The sequence below is a fragment of the Prionailurus bengalensis genome, chromosome A2, assembly GCF_016509475.1.
Source record: "Prionailurus bengalensis isolate Pbe53 chromosome A2, Fcat_Pben_1.1_paternal_pri, whole genome shotgun sequence".
In the NCBI taxonomy this organism is placed as follows: Eukaryota; Metazoa; Chordata; class Mammalia; order Carnivora; family Felidae; genus Prionailurus; species Prionailurus bengalensis.
In genome coordinates, this window is record NC_057348.1 from 38,794,743 (window position 1) to 38,811,664 (window position 16,922).

Here is a 16,922-nt window from a genome sequence, read left to right on the forward strand (position 1 = left end):
TAACAGCAAGGTGACTTCTCTCTCCTATTACCCCAAAGGGACTGCTAATTGCCCTCCAATTGTTCACCTTTGTGTTGTTTGATGAGTGCTCAGAGAAAGATGGACGATATTCCCCCCACCAGGCCAGAAACAAATGCCAGACAGGCTTGGGGAAGGCTGAACACGTGCTATGACTACACCTTGTTAGTAGAAGGGCTTTGCTTTCTTTGTTTTGTTTTCTTTTTTATGGAAGGGATGACGCCTCCATAATTATAGGTGTTGCTGTTTAAAACCCAGAATGTTTTCCAAACCACTGAGCCACACCTCCAGCAGCCCATGAACCGTCTTGGTTGGATTCTCTTTCCAGTTCTCTGCACAGTTCATAAAGACATATCCAAGCAGCACTAGATTTACATTAAGTATAATGAGAAGAAGGAGGAGCCCATCCAAGTATGGTTGCTTCTTGAATAAACATGAAGGAACCACAGATAAACCTCACAGCCGATGGTTAATTGGTATTTGAAGTTCTCAAAAAGACTATAGTCACTTCACCTTCCTCAAGAGACAAAAGGTTACTTTTGTAACCCCCCGAAAAATAATTAAAACTATTGTAATACTATCCTAAGGCAGTATAATTAAGTCTCTGAGTGAGTAATTGTGTACCTGAATTCAAAATAAGATTTCACATGTAAAGCAAAGTTCTGATTCTAATCTTTGAGAAGTATCTTGGCTTATATTTAGAATCCACAAGTGCCAGCTCAGCATTACAATAGGCATTGTTCCGTAGGGCTGGAGACAAACTCTGTTTGTGTAAGAAGGGAAGTGAGGCACGTCTGCCCACCTTCAGGAACAGTGAGGTTGTGTGTTCCAAACTGTAGCTTTCAGATGGGGCTGAAGGATATTAAGCATGGGGCTATGCTGACATGTTTGTTATGCCAAGCTTGGGGTCAGCTTTTTTTCTTCCAGTAATATTTATAAAATATTCCTTCCTCCCACCCCCCAGGATGTTCTGAGCCACTGTTAACATAAAAAAAAGCCATACAAAGATTAAAAATCTGATACCCCCAAGAGTAGGATGAATCCTATGGTTGGAGTTGAAGGTATCCATACAGACAGTAGATATATGTATGTATGTATGTATATATTTTTCACAAATACATAAGTACATCTGTGTGAGTATATGCACGAGTTAGCATACCTACATGTATTTCCTAGGTCTGTCCATTGAGAGGTGCTAGAGGCAGTGACACCCCACTAGCAATGAGCACACTTAGCATCCAGACCTTGGTTTCTAAATACCTGTTTCCAATAAAAGAAACAAGGATCCTTGGAGAACTAGTTAATTCTTGAGGTGAGGTATAGAAAATACAAGATAAGCCTGGGGCATCTTCTGGTACCAGAAAGTGCTAAAGGTAGTGCTTTTAAAAAAAAGAAGGCTGGGTGAGGTGTGGAGAGACTTACTGAAAAGGCACAGGAACCAACCTGAAAGAGCCCCCAATGCCTTAAGTTCAGACATTTTAAGCAAGAAAAGAAACAACAATATTACTGGATTGTAACCTAAAGAATGAAATAAATACACGTAAGCCCATGCTGATAATATATACACATACTTACATGTATACACACTCACATACATATATTCATACATACATAGGGAACCGACAACCCTTCCTTAAAGAAGATTGGTGGGGCCCAGCAATTGGTGTTTTCACAAGTTTCAACAGGTGATACTGATGCCCCAGCCCCCCCAAATTCAGATAGGCAAATTAAATTGAAATGGTTTGTGTGGAATTAGGAAGGCAACTTAGAGCACACAGGTCTCCCCAAAAAGGGGTGCCCGGGTGGCTCAGTTGGTTAAGCTTCTGACTCTTGATTTGGGCTCAGGTCATGAGGTCACGGTTCATGGGATTAAGTGCCCTGTTGGGCTGTGCATTGGCAGCAGAGCCTGATTCAGATCCTCCCTCTCTCTCTGCCCCTCCCCTGCTCACACTCTCTCTGTCGCTCTCAAAATAAGTAACAAAGAAAGGGGCAAATGCTGACTGTTATCACCAAATAAGCGAACTCAGGGCGGGAAGTTTTTGAATTTTCAAGAGAGGCAAGAAATTGAGATTTTTCATCCAAAGAGTCTTCATTTTTAAACCTCTAGGCTGGAGCACGTGGGTGACTTTGTTGGTTGAGCATCTGACTTCGGCTTGGGCCGTGATCTCACGATTCCTGAGTTCGAGCCCCCCATCAGCTCACTGGTGTCAGCACAGAGCCCACTTAGGATCATTTGTCCCCCTCTCTCTCTCTCTGCCCCTCCCCCACTCATGCTCGCTGGCGCTCTCTCTCTTTCTCTTAAAAATAGATAACCACTAAAAACTCTAGGTAGGCTGATCATAACAGAGCAGCAGGGACATCTAAGTGACAGTCAGACCCTGTGCAACTCCTGTCTTTGGGGAAACTGAGTCACCATGTCAGTTCAGGACGACAGGGTTTGTTTCTTAAGTGACCAAGGTAACAACCAACCAAAAGAGAGAAAGGGAAACTTGGAGAGAACTTTGACTCATTCTTAAACTCCTTCCCAAGCCTTCACGAGTCGCCCCAAACGTCTTGGTAAGGAAAGCTGGTCTGTGTTCTGAATTGTTCCTACATTCTGAATCATTTGTCAGCAGACTCCCAATTTCAAAATATCAGTCATAACGTCATTATTTAAAAGGTACTGTTTTTAGCAGGATTCTTTGTTCCTCCCCAGAAGAGGGAGGTCCAAAGTTTTACTAGGGTATTTTATTCAAGGAGTCCGGCGCCAGGGCGACCTCCTTATAATAACCATTATTATTCCTCTCCATCTGGGCTGGCACGAAGAACGCCATGGCAGACCAGTTGGCTTTTGTCTCTTCTTTCCCTTACCTAGCCTTGCTCCTCCTAGCAGGTGAGAGCCATACACGTGAAAGTCTCTTCCCTCAGGGGAAGACATATAGTAAGTACAAACAAGGTGATGAGATGACAAACTTAAAAGCAGCATAAAAGGCAGAGGAGTGAGAGGGGGCATCTGGACAGCCCATAGAGAATACAGTGGCTTGCAGATGTGTCTTATGACCTAAGAAGGACTGGGATAGTGGAAGTGTCTTACAGGTAAAAAGGTGTACAATCCATAACACGCCTGACAGTGGTTCCCAAACGGGTGTGCAAAGGAATCATCTGGAAATCTTAAAAAAAAAAAAAAAAAAAAGTACTGAAGCCAGTTCCAAATCCCAGACATTGGGATTTAATTGACCTAGAGTATGACCTGGCATGGTGAGGTGTTCTCTTTTGTTTTTTAATGTTTATTTGTTTATTTACTTATTGATTTTTGACAGAGAGAGACAGAAAGAGAGTGAGTGCACAAGCAGAGGAGGAGCAGAGAGAAAGGGAAAGAGAGAGTCCCAAGCAGGCTCCCCTCTGTCGCACACAGCCTGATTGATGCAGGGCTGGATCTCACAAACCAAACCAGGAAATCATGACCTGAGCTGAAATCAAGAATTGGACGCTTAACCGACTGAGCCACTCAGGTGCCCCATTGGCACGGTTTTACAAGCTTCCCAGGCGATTCTTTTTTTTTTATTTTCTTAATTAATGTTTTTTATTTTATTCGTTTTTGAGAGAGAGACAGACAGAGCATGAGCGGGGATGGGGGGGGCGGCCAGTGGCAGAGAGAGAGGGAGACACAGAATCCAAAGCAGGCTCCAGGCTCTGAGCTGTCAGCACCAAACCCGACTCGGGGCTTGAAATGAGAAACCAGGAGATCATGACCTGAGCCAAAGCCAGACACTTAACGAACTGAGCTACCAGGGGCCCCTAAAAGCTTCCCCACCCAGGTGAGTCTAATGTGCAGTACTTGGGAACCAATGGGCGGAGCTAAACCGGAGGACGTGAGGCACAGCCAGGTCTGCCAAGGTGAGGAATCTAGGCGCCACAATTCACCCAAAACACTCCTAACTTCCACTGTGGCCAGCATCCAATCAATTAAACCAATTCCCCAAAAGGGGCCAGAATAGCATTCTTCACTGTGGGCTTCAGACCCCATGCATTAGAATCACTTGGCTGGAGGCCTTGGGGAGGATCAGGATTCTAGGCGCCCATTTCAAACGTGCTAAAGCAGAGTGTTGGTGAGCAGCCACGAAAATAAGCATTTTTAGAAGCTCACCAGCTGGTTATGATATACTTTAAGGTTTAGAATCCTTCATGGGGATTTACAATTGTTACCTATCCTGGACTGTTTCCATGTTAAAGGGAAACCTTTAAGAAGGGCAAGATGTAAAACAAAGGAACCAATAAGGACATCATAGCATTGTCAGAAGTTCGTAGAAGTCACGGGGATCGACTTCCTCCTTAGGTTAGCTAAGATACCTCAGAGCTAGGCAGGGTAAGATGCGGGTTCCTGACAGAGTCCTGGGCATCAGACCTACCTGTTGGAAAATCACAGCCCCATGATTACGACTGTGCCGCTCTGGGCAAGTTCCTGAACCTTTCCAAGCCTCCGTTTGCTCCTCGGCAAAATAGTGGTAGTAACTGCACGCATCTTAGAGGGTTGCTGGGAGGAAGGAATTAGGAGAATACATGTGCATAGCTTAGCCCAGAGCTGGGTGCACAGTCAGTGCTCAACAAATCTTAGTGCTTTGGGAAGTGCAGAGCATGATTCAAGACCCAGGAATCCTGACTCCCTGATCAAGGTTTCTCCAGGTTTGATCTGAAGGAATTCTAGGCTTCAGAGCTTGGAAGGAGAGAAACTTTTTACCTGGATTTTCTCAGTGCATATCAAATCATTCCACTTAGGCTCCAGGCCCCGCCCACCTCTGCAACCCTGTAGGCCTCCACATTACTAACTGTTGATGCAAGAATAAGATGGGATAATTTTTTTTCTAAGTCAGAACTGAAAAATAGCAACAGAAGAGTTACCTCCCCAGGCAGGGACAATCGCAAGAGAGGAAACAAGGCTTCTTCAGATCAGTTTCTCCACCTGAGCACTAATGACTTTTACAGCCAAATAATTCATTGCTCTGGGGGGCTGTTTTATACATTGCCTACTAGATGCCAGTGACACCCTCCCACAGGTGTGACAACCAAAGACATCTCCAGACCTTGCCAAATGTCCCTGGGAGACAAAATTGCCCTCAGGTGAAAATCACTACTCTGGGTACCCCCACCCCCACCCCAGAGCAGGCGTTCTGGACAGGACTCTCTCTGGGCCACCAACATTCCTCTCCCTGCCCTTGGTATTTACCTGATAAAAAAGAAAAGCAGAAATCCATTTCCTTTGCATCTGTAACTGAGTAGCCCATTTTCTTTTCAAAACAGAGTGGCTTAGGCGCGCCTGGGTGGCTCAGTCAGTTAAGCATCTGACTCTGGATTTCAGCTCAGGTCGTGATCTCACAGTTCTTGGGTTCTCACCCCGTGTCCGGTTCTGTGCTGACAGCACGGAGCCTGCATGGGATTCTCTCTCTCTCTCCCCAACCCCCCCCCCCACTCCCACTTGCTGTCTCTCTCTCAAAATTAAAACACACACACACATGCACACACACACACACACACACACACACCAGAATGGCTTAAGATGAGGCCATTTCTAAGTTGAATAGAGCTCAGGGTGGGCTCCGTAGCCCGGGTCAGTCACCTGCCAACCCCCTTCTAGTTCTGACAAAGCTCTTGGCAGTACTGCTTCGCTCCATCATGATTAAGCAGACTTTATTAGAGTCCATGACTCTATAAACAACGTCAGATGTGTTGTCAGCCTCACGGCTGTCGGTCTAAAAACAAAACGCAATAAAGGAAGTGGCGACAAATGGATGAGAACTTTAGGGATACTGCATCTCATAAGATGACGCATGGGGTTTAAATTAGGCAGAAACTTCATCTGGATGTTCTAATTAACATTCCCCTTCTTCTGGGAAGTCCAAGGGCATATGCATCTCAGGTGTAGGAAGCTAGGGAGTTTATTACGTGGGGGGGGGGGTGTCACCGGCCCCACCTTCTCACTGCTAATGCATCCATTCTCTGCGTGGCTCCTCAACAGCTCATGGAGCCCCACTGTTGGAACGATCAATGCTAGAAATGTCAGAATGATTACTGGATTGACTGAACGATTCGGAGCCAAAAAGTATTTGTTTCCAAGACTTGCTAGCCTAGGCATTGTGATGGTTTTTACATCTAACCTGAGTCTAAGGATGCAGATGGGTTTTGGAGGAATTATCTGATCGTCTTTCGAGAAGCACAAGTAGGCGTCTGCCAGGGCCCTCACACAAGCAAGCCTGATCTCCATTTCATGCAATCACTCATTCAACAAATACTCCCGGCATGCTCCTGTGGACCAAGCACTATTTTAAACAATAGGGAAGAGAAGTAAGCGAAAGATGAAAAAAATCCTTGCCCTTACGGAGGTTACGTTCTAGTGAATTTCTTGGTGAACTCTATGTAATTTTTTCAACTGAAAATTTTTTAGAAGAAACTAGAGTGGGTAACCACCGATGTAAACTGACCAAGTTCACCAAAAGGATGCATTTTGTTAGAGTTATCACTTAAACTCTAAGAAGATCCCAAATAAAACTTTTGTAGATTTGGAGGCACTGGATAAAAAGAGAAGTAAATGCATTGCAAAGGTAACATGGTCATTATGAACCCACTGCAAAGAAGTCTAAAGGTAAATTTACCAACAGTGGAAAGATCAGCTCACTCTGAAAACCCATCTGAAGCCCCAGCTTAGTTAGAAAAAGGCTATTGGTCCTAGAAAGATTCAGAAAAACTAAATGATGCCAAAATATGGTTTGGGGGAGGGAGGGAAGGAGGCAGGACACATCTCTCAGTGGCATTCCATTGAAAAGCATTCGGGGCCCAGAGAGACACGGTGGAATAAAGATTAGATTCTGGCACACGTACAAGGCTCCAACTGAAACAACACAATCAGTCTTCCCTCCGGGCCACAGAAAATAGCCTCTTCTGGATGCTTGTCTTAGGACACAGGACAGCAGAAGGTAGATGAGGCCAATCAAATCTTCCTTGGTTGTTCCAACAGACACTGGGCAGCATGAATTTTATGCTTGGGGGGAACGAATGGTGCATTTTCTGGGTCAGAATTCAGAAGTTAGAATTCTGGAGAAGAGATGATAATGGTCTGGATAACTTATATTATCATCCCCAAGGAATTAGAGGCATGTATGCTCCCAAGAATCAAGCATGGCTGGCCTGGGGGCCTCATGGCAACAGTCACATGTTTCTGAATGTTTGGAAGGGAAGTGTATTACCCACTTGTTTGTTTGTTTCCATCTTCCCTATAAACAGTTTGGTCTCCTTCGGGGGAAAAGAAATCATGTGAACAGAGAAAACAGACACACACATAGACACACTCCCTCAAAAATGCTTTGCTCCAGTATCCATTGAAGTCAGATTTTTCTAGGGCAAGAGAACTCTTAACAAGGAAGACCCCAGCTTTTCTCAAAGTTTCAGGTCAGGTTGAGTGCTGAATACTAGGATTTGAAAAAATTACAGCAGCTCTTTGGTTATGTGGAACGTTAAAGTTGCCCTTTCTGGTTTACAATAAATAAATGTAGAATTTAGAATTCTCTCCTGTCTAGCATCCTTACAAATGCTTCTCTCTAAAATTCACCTGTGTCAGGACTGCTTTCTTTAGGAAAATATTATTTTATGTCTATTTTATGTATTGATGATACTTGTGGTTATTCTGTCTTTAATGACCTACTAGAGGACTGGAGCCTTTACCTTGCTGTTCCCTGTACCTGGCATGCTGTTCCTCAAGCTCTTTGCATGGCTACATCTTTCTAGCCTTCAGGTCTCAGTTAAAATGACACCCTTTTGGAGAAAACTTCCATGACCTCTTCTAGATACAGTCCTTCCCTTCTCCAAAATTATCTACCTTTCTGGCTTATTTCTTGATTAATTTACTCATTTATCACTTGGCTCTCTCCCTAGAAATAAGCTCCGCGAGGCCAGAGACCTCTCTGTTTTGCTCATTACAAATTCCTCAGCGCACACACTGAATACTTAAATATTTGAGTGAATGAATGAACAAACCAAGGATCAAGCAATGGGGTCACTCCGCCGTCAGGAGACTCCATCGCTTTTTGGCCTTCACTTCCCCCACTATAAAATAATGGTAATAACACTCAACTCAGAAAAGAGAGATCGAATTCAAAGTGAAGGTTCCCTTTACAGGGATCTCAAACACGAGAGTGGCTTTGCTGAGCATCAGATTCTGGAGGCCAGCGAGAGGGCTGCGGGGGGGAGTCCTGAGGAAGTGAGTGAGCGGGGTAGGGCCTTGAGAGCCACGAGTGGGGTCTCCACTCACCTGAGAAGCAACCAGCAGTAAGCCCTCTATGTCAGCTCCAGCAGACAAAGAGAAACCTGGACCTCTAGTGACATTTCTGTCACCTAGCTCAACAAATGTATTTACATGAGTTCTTTTATTTAGACTTAAAGCTTCACGTGGATCCCAGAACCACCAAGACCTTTTAATTGTATGAGCAGACACACAGGAGATCTTTCAAAGTTATTTAAAATTGGAAATGTATGCCGTAGGGAATAAAGCCAGGCAAGTATCATACTCGGAACTGAAACACATAATGCATAGCTATAAAATAATGCCAATGAACACACACACAGAGAACTGCATTTATGGTTCCCAATGTGTGCAGTAGACTTAAAAGTATTCACCTTCGAGATCTCTGCATTTATTCCTACAATGATTCCATTCATCAAACCACATTTGGATCTCCCCTTTTGGAATTTCCTTCAGAAAATTAAGACACTGGTTAAAACATTGCCTCTTATGGTAAATGTTATCCACGTGGCTCAGTTTGATTTTTGAAAATGACCAAACAGTAATTCAGAGCATGCCTTGGGGTTGGGAGGGAGAGCAACCAAGTGGGTAATTCCTGGTGTTTTACTGAAATAATGAAGCCAGGGTTTCTTGTGTTGTTCAAAAAGAAGCTTTAAAGACAATAATCAAAAGTGAAATTCAAAAGATGTTCCACTGGTTTCATCATTCAAACAAACAGAGAATTTCCAAGGTAGGAAATCTTGAAGGACAACATTCTTTCAGATCTATAACACGTAATATGTTTATTTAAAAATTCCATCTGATGACTTACAGAACAACCTTATATGGGAAAAGTAGCTTCCAAATGCGTACAACCCCCACTTCTCAATAGCCATGTGCTACATTAGGATCTGTATGTTTTGATTCTGGTATCTAATGTGAGAAATTGAAGATACAATTCCTCTTGCTTTTCAATCAGTCCTAAGCAAGATCAAATGAATAGGAGGAAGCCTCTTGTAAACATTATTAATCACTTGTTTTATGAAAGTCACCGGGTGCATCATTACAGCTTTTTCTTAATGCTTTTTTAAAAATCATAATCAGGGGCGCCTGGGTGGCTCAGTCGGCTAAGCGGCCGACTTCAGCTCAGGTCATGATCTCTCGGTCTGTGAGTTCGAGCCCCGCGTCGGGCTCTGTGCTGACAGCTCAGAGCCTGGAGCCTGTTTCAGATTCTGTGTCTCCCTCTCTCTGACCCTCCCCCGTTCATGCTCTCTGTCTCAAAAATAAATAAATGTTAAAAAAAATTTTTTTTAAAAGTCATAATCAAACCTGAAAATTTGGAAAACAGTGAATATAAATAATAAGAAACAAACACCAGTAATCCCATCATCTATAAGTAACCACAGTAAACATCTGGGCACGTATCTTTCCCTATCTTTCTCTAGCATGTCTGTTTGTATACTGTAGAAACGAATTGCTTAGGATGGATGGCCTATTCTGCCACTTAATAGCGGTGGGTCCTTGGGCAAGGTACTCTGTGCCTCTGTTACACCATCGGTAAAATGGGAGTAAGAACACTAGTCTTGTGCATCACAGCAATCGTATGACATGGGAACATTAAGGTTATAATCTAGTGTCTAACACATAATAAGATGCAAATGAATTATATCCTCATTTTTATTATCATACAATTTGGACTGTAGCTATTATCGCTGAAAATTATATTATGAGCATTTTCCTTGACAGTTTTTTAAATTCTACTACACAAGCCTAATTAAAACTTGGAGCTATTAGGGGCACTTGGGTGGCTCCATCAGTTAAGCATCAGGTCATGATCTCACAGTCGGTGAGTTCAAGTCCTGCAATGGAGCTCTGCACTGATGGCACAGAGTCTGCTTGGGATTCCCTCTCTCTCTGAACCTTCCTGGCTTGTTCTCTCTCTCTCTCTCTCTCTCTCTCTCTCTCTCTCTCTCTCTCTTTTTCTCTCAAAAATAAATAAATAAACTTAAAAAAAAACCCTCGGAGCTACTAATCTGTTAAACAAAACTACTCACAGGTTGGTAAATAGAAAAAGTTGTAACCTGATATGAAGGCAGAAATGTCAAAGCAGCCGGTAGCTGATATATATATATTTTTAAAGATTCCTCGGGGGGCGCCTGGGTGGCTCAGTCGGTTGAGCGTCCGACTTTGGCTCAGGTCATGATCTCACAGCTCATGAGTTCGATCCCCACGTCGGGCTCTGTGCTGACAGCTCAGAGCCTGGAGCCTGCTTCTGCTTCTGTGTCTCCCTCTCTCTCTGCCCCTAACCCACTCACATTCTGTCTCTGTCTCTCTCGAAAATAAATAAACATTAAAAAAATTTAAAAAAAAAAAAAAAAAAGATTCCTCGGAACTCAATGACAAAACCAACACGATTGACATCCCTGACAGTAGGTTCAGGCACAAAGGGGAAGTTCAGTCTTTTCCAGTGGTTCTAAACTGGGGGAAATTGTGCCCCCCCCCCAGGGGACATTTGTTAGTGTCTGGAGACACTGGTCGCAATTTGGGGAGCAAGGTTATTGGCATCTGGTGAGTGGAGGCCAGAGATGTGGCTAAGCATCTTACAAGGCCCGGGACAATTCCTATGGCAAAGAAGTATCTGGCCCTTTAAATGTCATTACTGCTGAAACCGAGAAACCCTGTCTAGTCCTAATGAGCTGTAGTATCTCAAACAAGTCACTTTCCCTAATAATGAGGGTGATGATGATGACAGCCCCATTGATTGAACACTACAACCAAGGGCTAGGTTAAATGCTTCCTGTACATTATTCTGGTTTTACTTTCCTGCAGTCGTATGATGGAGTCTCTATTTTCACACACCGTATGGGTAAATACAGGCCCAAGAGGGTAAAGAACTTTGCCCCAAATCGCACCGTTGGCAAGTTGTATAGCTTTAGGTCAAGCTTGTGTCATTGAACTCTTGGGGATTCATTCTAAGTTCCAACATCCCTGGGCCTCACCCTGAACTTCCGCATGTCTCCAGACATGTAAGAGATAGGTTATAATCTCCTGATAGAGATTCCATCTCATATGCCACTGCACTGGCATTTTAGCAGGAACCTGGCATACCATGTCCATAAAGATTATGTGGCCATGACGGCCCAACAGAAAAAAACAAAAACCAAAAAACATGATTGATGATTGATTTTTTGCTACAGGCAGAGGAGGGAAGAATAGGATATTTGTGCCACATGTTTATCTGTGGACTAGATGATCTTACATAATAAGTCTGTCCGAGGGCCAACCACCTATGTTCCTATGCTTTCTTTTCTCCAACATGAACAGCACAAGAGCTCTTGGCCACCAGCCATCTGCAGAATTGTGCACATCAAAGTGAATCGAGGGCTGAACAGCCTATTGCAAGGGCTTTATTCAACACACGGTTTTCCCTGGTTTGCAGGAAAACTGCTGAAAACTCTCAAGTCCCAGCCTACATAAGACAGAAAACATCAAAGTTCATGAAAATCACAGCACACCTCCACCCAGAGTCAAAGCCAAGAACAAACAACTTTGGGATTGGACTGATTTCATAAAATAATCTGAGTGAAGTAGAAAAAACAGCAACGACGACGAAGTTTAGGGAGGCCAAATAATAATCTACTACATTTTTTAAAAATTATGCAATGTTTAGCAAACTGAGATCATTGGGGGAAAAAAAAAGAAAAAGAATCACACAAACTTTGCTAAACAAAGTCACATACCAACAAACATTTAAACCACTGGAACCAAGATGGGGAACCGGAGGCTTGTTTTTAGTTACAAAGATCTGAGGGATGGGGTGGGAAATAAACAAAAATCCACGGGGAAAATCATTAATAAGATACTCTCAACTATTTTCCCACAAGTAACTTCTTTTAAAAAAAAATAGAAAGAAAAGCTATAGCCTCTGTTAAAAAAGCCAATGTCCTGCATTCCTGTCCAAATAAAACCTCTGTGCAAGCAGTCAACCAAAACTCTGAAATTCCATTGTCATAACATTATGTCTGTGGGGTACCACTTCAGAATATCTTCCAAAAAAAAAAAAAAAGAGAGAGAGAGACAGAGAGAGATGAGTAATTAATACAGTGTTCTGTAATGAAGGGGCAAGGAAAATTAGCAAAAGAAAACCCGTCCAGAAAGAAACTATGAGAAAATCTGAATTTATATCCTGGGAGTGTATCTTTTCAGGGGCTTCCTGTTTACTAACAAAAAGAACAACAAACACACACACACACACACACCGCCCACATCAAGTTTTCCAGGAAGTTAGATATTTAAATAAAACAACATTGGGACTTCTTTCATGAAAGCAAAATCATTTCTTCCTAAACCACCTCTATTTTTGATGGATGAACTGGTGTAGCTTTTATTACAGGAGTGGAAAATTGATTCTGAGGTATCACATTTCCGTCTGACTGAAAGATTCCAAGGCATATGGAGAGAAAACAATATGCAACACACAATTTTTTCTCATGAAATAAGCTGTTTTTTTTTTATCAAATCGTCTTACAAGCATAATCATCCGTCTCTGTACCGCAAAAGCAAATACGTATTGAAAACTCTCCTTAAGTAAGATGCATTTTACTAATGTCAAGCTTAAGGCAACTCAGCAAGAGATGACAACACTGTACTAAATTATTTACATTCGTGACATCTTAGCTGTGTCTACAAGACACGAAAATATTGTGATGAAAAGAGAAAGTCAGTAATTGCTCAGATATTATGTCTAGTCACCAGCAGCTGGAATTTCCTCAGTATTGGCGCTCTCTCTCTCTCTTTTGCAAAGTTCACTGAGCGGGCTTTTCTCAGAACTTCTGTCTGTCGCCTCACACCCCCCTGGCTCCAGGAGCTCCTTGCTTCCCCTTCTGGGGGGGGGGGGGGGGCTCCACACATCCCCATCTGGGAACTGACTTCCGGTGGGCAGTCCCTAGCCGGCCACATTGACAGCTCATGGTGCGCTTGGAGAGAACTACATTCTGGCCTCTGTGAATTTTCTTAATTATCAAGGGTTTTTTGGGGGTTTTTTTGGTTTTGTTTTGGTTTGGTTTTTCTGTTCGAAGACCTTGACTCTTCCATATTCTAAGAGTTGAGGAAGAAAAATCACCTAGCTATCCCCCTTTTTCCTCCAAATGTTCCTCCCACCTTATCCTAAAGAAATAGCTTCTCAGGGTACCTGGGTGGCTCAGTCAGCTCATTGTCCTTCTTTGGATCAGGTCATGATCTCGCTGTTTGTTGAGTTCGAGCCCTGCATTGGGTTCTGTGCTGACAGCTCAGAGCGTGGAGCCTGCTTCTGATTCTGTGTCTCCCTCTCTCTCTGCCCCTCCCCCAATCTCTCTCAAAAATAAATATTTTTTTTAATTAAAAAACTAAATAGTTTCTCTTATAAGTAAATGCTTCCCCCTGTCTTTTTTTTCCCTAAATGAAAACTGCCCAATTATTAAGCACCCACAGAGTTACAAGCATTGTACAAAACATTAAAACACATGTTCCTTCTCTTTTAGAGCAAAAATGCCTATTCTGTGGCACTCTTTTGTTTTGTTTTGTTTTGTTTTTTGAGAGAGAGATAGAGAGACAGAGCAGAGCGCAAGCAGGGCAGGGGCAGAGAGAGAGGGACACAGAGAATCCGAAGCAGGCTCCAGGCTCTGAGCTGTCAACACAGAGCCTGATGCAGGGCTGGAAGCCACGAACCTCGAGATCATGACCTGAGCTGAAGTGGGACTCTCAACTGACTGAGCCACCCAGACGCCCCTGTGGCATTCATTTTTGCATGGCGTTGACATTTTAGTTCTAGTGTCATAAAATGACCAGGTCTTCAAGACTTACTCAAGAAACAAGTTTCTGACCCACGGCCATTGATCCCGCAGGAAGTTTCTCTGTCAGCTGTTATGCTTCACATCCTCTCCCTCTGAAACCACCACCGCCTTCCTCCTCTGAAGCTCCACCCTCCACGTCCTTTTCCACCTCGGCCACATCCTGCTCTTCCTCCTACTCGACCTCCCCTCTGCCACCACCTCCTTTCTCACCTGGAGGTCGAGGTAAAAACTTCTGCCATGCTAGCAGGGTATATGGGTCCATATAAAACTTCTGCATTTTTTTTTGTTTTTTTAAAGGAAGATACCTTTATAGTTTCTGACGATTTAACTGAAAAATAAAAATCTCAAAGTTGTCCAAATAGTTCACCTTACCAATTTGTTCTTTGTTCTCTCAAACAAACCAGAGCGTTGAAAGAAGGCACCTTATTTTCATCTATAGTACATTTACAAACTATGTCCTCGTCACCAGGATGCAGCAGCTCTCCTAATAAAAACGACACCTTCCGGAGGTCCTTGGCCTTGGCCTTTGGTAAAGCCAGTGCGGCCATATCCTGTCCACATCCTCCTCTGCCGCCACTGCCACCTGTGAAATGACCACCTCCACGTGGGACGTGGTTGCTGCTGCCATGGGGAATGAAGCCCCCACCTCAAGGAGAACCTCCATGACCTCCACCTTGAAAAGACATGCTTGCTCTACTGATGCCACGTGCACCTCTGGCCAAACCCCACATCTGTGATGGACAGGAGTCTGAACATTCTCCAAACTAACCCCCCCGCCAACTTCTTCCCAAGTCTTCCTTCGACAGTCCATCCTCATTTGCAGTCTCCTCACTCACTGAAGCTACTGTCTCTCCGTCCTCCGTGGCCCAGGGAGTGCCAGGATAGCATGGTCATGACAAGCAGTGTTTAAAAATCATACTTGGGGCACCAGGGTGGCTCATTCGGTTAAGCGTCTGACTCTAGCTCGGGTCATGATGGCACGGTTTGTGAGGTCAAGCCTGGCATTGGGCTCTGCACTGACCATGTAGAGTCTGCTTGGGATTTTCTCTCTCTCCCTACATCTCTGCTCCTCCCCAACTCATGCTTTCTCTCTCAAAATCAGCAAATAAACTTTTAACACATTACAAAAAAATAATCAAGTCACACTTGCCCTTGGATCTAATTCAGCCAATTATGATTTGTGTGTCCTTCGGGTAGTTACCTCTCCTCTCCAATCCTCACTTTTCATATCTGTACAATACCATGGGGTATTCATCTGTGTGGTTTGGCATAACAAATACCACACACAGTGTGGCTTAAACAAAAGACATTTATTTTCTCACAGTTCTGGAAGCCAGAAGTATGAGATCAAGGTGCCAGCAGCATTGGTCTCTGGTGAGACTCCCTTCCTGGCTTATGGATGGTCACCTTCTCACTGTGCCCTCATATGGTCTTTCCTCTGTGCCCACAGTGAGTGGGGGGGTGTAGGGGGATCTCTGGTGTGTCTTCCTCTTCTTAAAGGACACCAGCTCTACCAGGCTAGGGCCCGAGCCTTATGACCTCATTTAATATTAACTACCTTCTGATAGGCCTTATCTCCAAATATAGTCCCACTGGAGGTTAAGACATCAACATATGCATTTTAGGGGGACACAGTTCAGTCTATAACAAATAGTATTCCTGTCTCCTAGAGTTACATGAGCAATGTGCTAGTTCAAGATGCAGACACCAAGACGCTTTACTGGGGAAAATGCCTGGGAGGGTAATGGGGGAAATGAAGGAAGCAAAGAGCTATCAGATCACAAAGAGTGTCTGAATGATGCTATAGAGGCAGAGGGAAAGAAGGGAGTTTGGGTAGGGAAAGACTTAGATTACAGTAACACTTGCAAGGAAGTTTCAGCAAAGTCAAAGTCCTGAAACCCAAATCCCTGTTGCACTCAATTGCTGGCGGGGGGTGCTGGGGGAAAAGGCTGTGGGAAGTGCTGGGAACACAATGGTGGCTTCAGAGGACAGCAGGTGGGACCATTAGTCAATTATGCTATGATATGAGGAGAGTCACTGCATTTCGACCACCAGGATCAAGTTCAATAACTCACATGGAGCCCCTACCCCCGATCTCAGAGTACAGGCTCTGTAACATAGTGGTGGTGATAGACAATTCCAATGATGGTGATCATGATGACATCATTCTTTCCAGTTTACTGAGGTTCTTAGAATCTGACTCGCATGGAATCCACTCATGGGCTGCCATCATGCTCTGAAGCTCCAAAATCTTTCCTGGTGAGCTGATCCGATAATGTCCTTGTTCTCCAGTACTCAACTGACCTTCCCATCCAAACACTTTTGTAAACATCTACTGAGCAGTAACATGTATTTTATCATCACCCAAAGAATCAGGGTAACCCTACGGTCACCCCAGTTTACTCTCTGGAGAAATATTCCAAGCTACTGACATAGGAAGAGGAATGAGACAGAGCCTGGCACACTCCTTGAGTTGAGAGCACAGAGGTGGCAGATAAGGCAGGCAAAAGTGGCTAAGGTTCACTCAGCAGGGTACCAGACAGAGTATAAGGAGAGGGGACTCAGAGATTTGCTGAGAGTCCCCTTGATTATTTAGTGGAGAACTGATCTTCCATGAATGTGAAAAACCACCTGAAGCCTGAGGTAGGAAGAATCACTCAAAAGAATCAGAAGAAATCCTTTGTAGAGCTCATGTGCTACCAGAAATAGCAGATGATCTCCTTAATCAGAGTGAAAAACTTTGTAATTCACAGGGCATCAGGGGCAGTACTCAGAAAGGTCTTTCCACAGTAATGGGGAATCACAAACCCTAACCCAATGCTGAT

At 43.8% G+C, this 16,922-nt stretch overlaps 1 pseudogene; it reads right to left on the minus strand.

Annotated features, from left to right (window-relative positions):
* Positions 1–13,996: 13,996 nt before the first annotated feature.
* On the minus strand, positions 13,997–14,783 carry LOC122487432 (annotated as a pseudogene).
* Between the last annotated feature and the right edge of the window lie 2,139 nt (positions 14,784–16,922).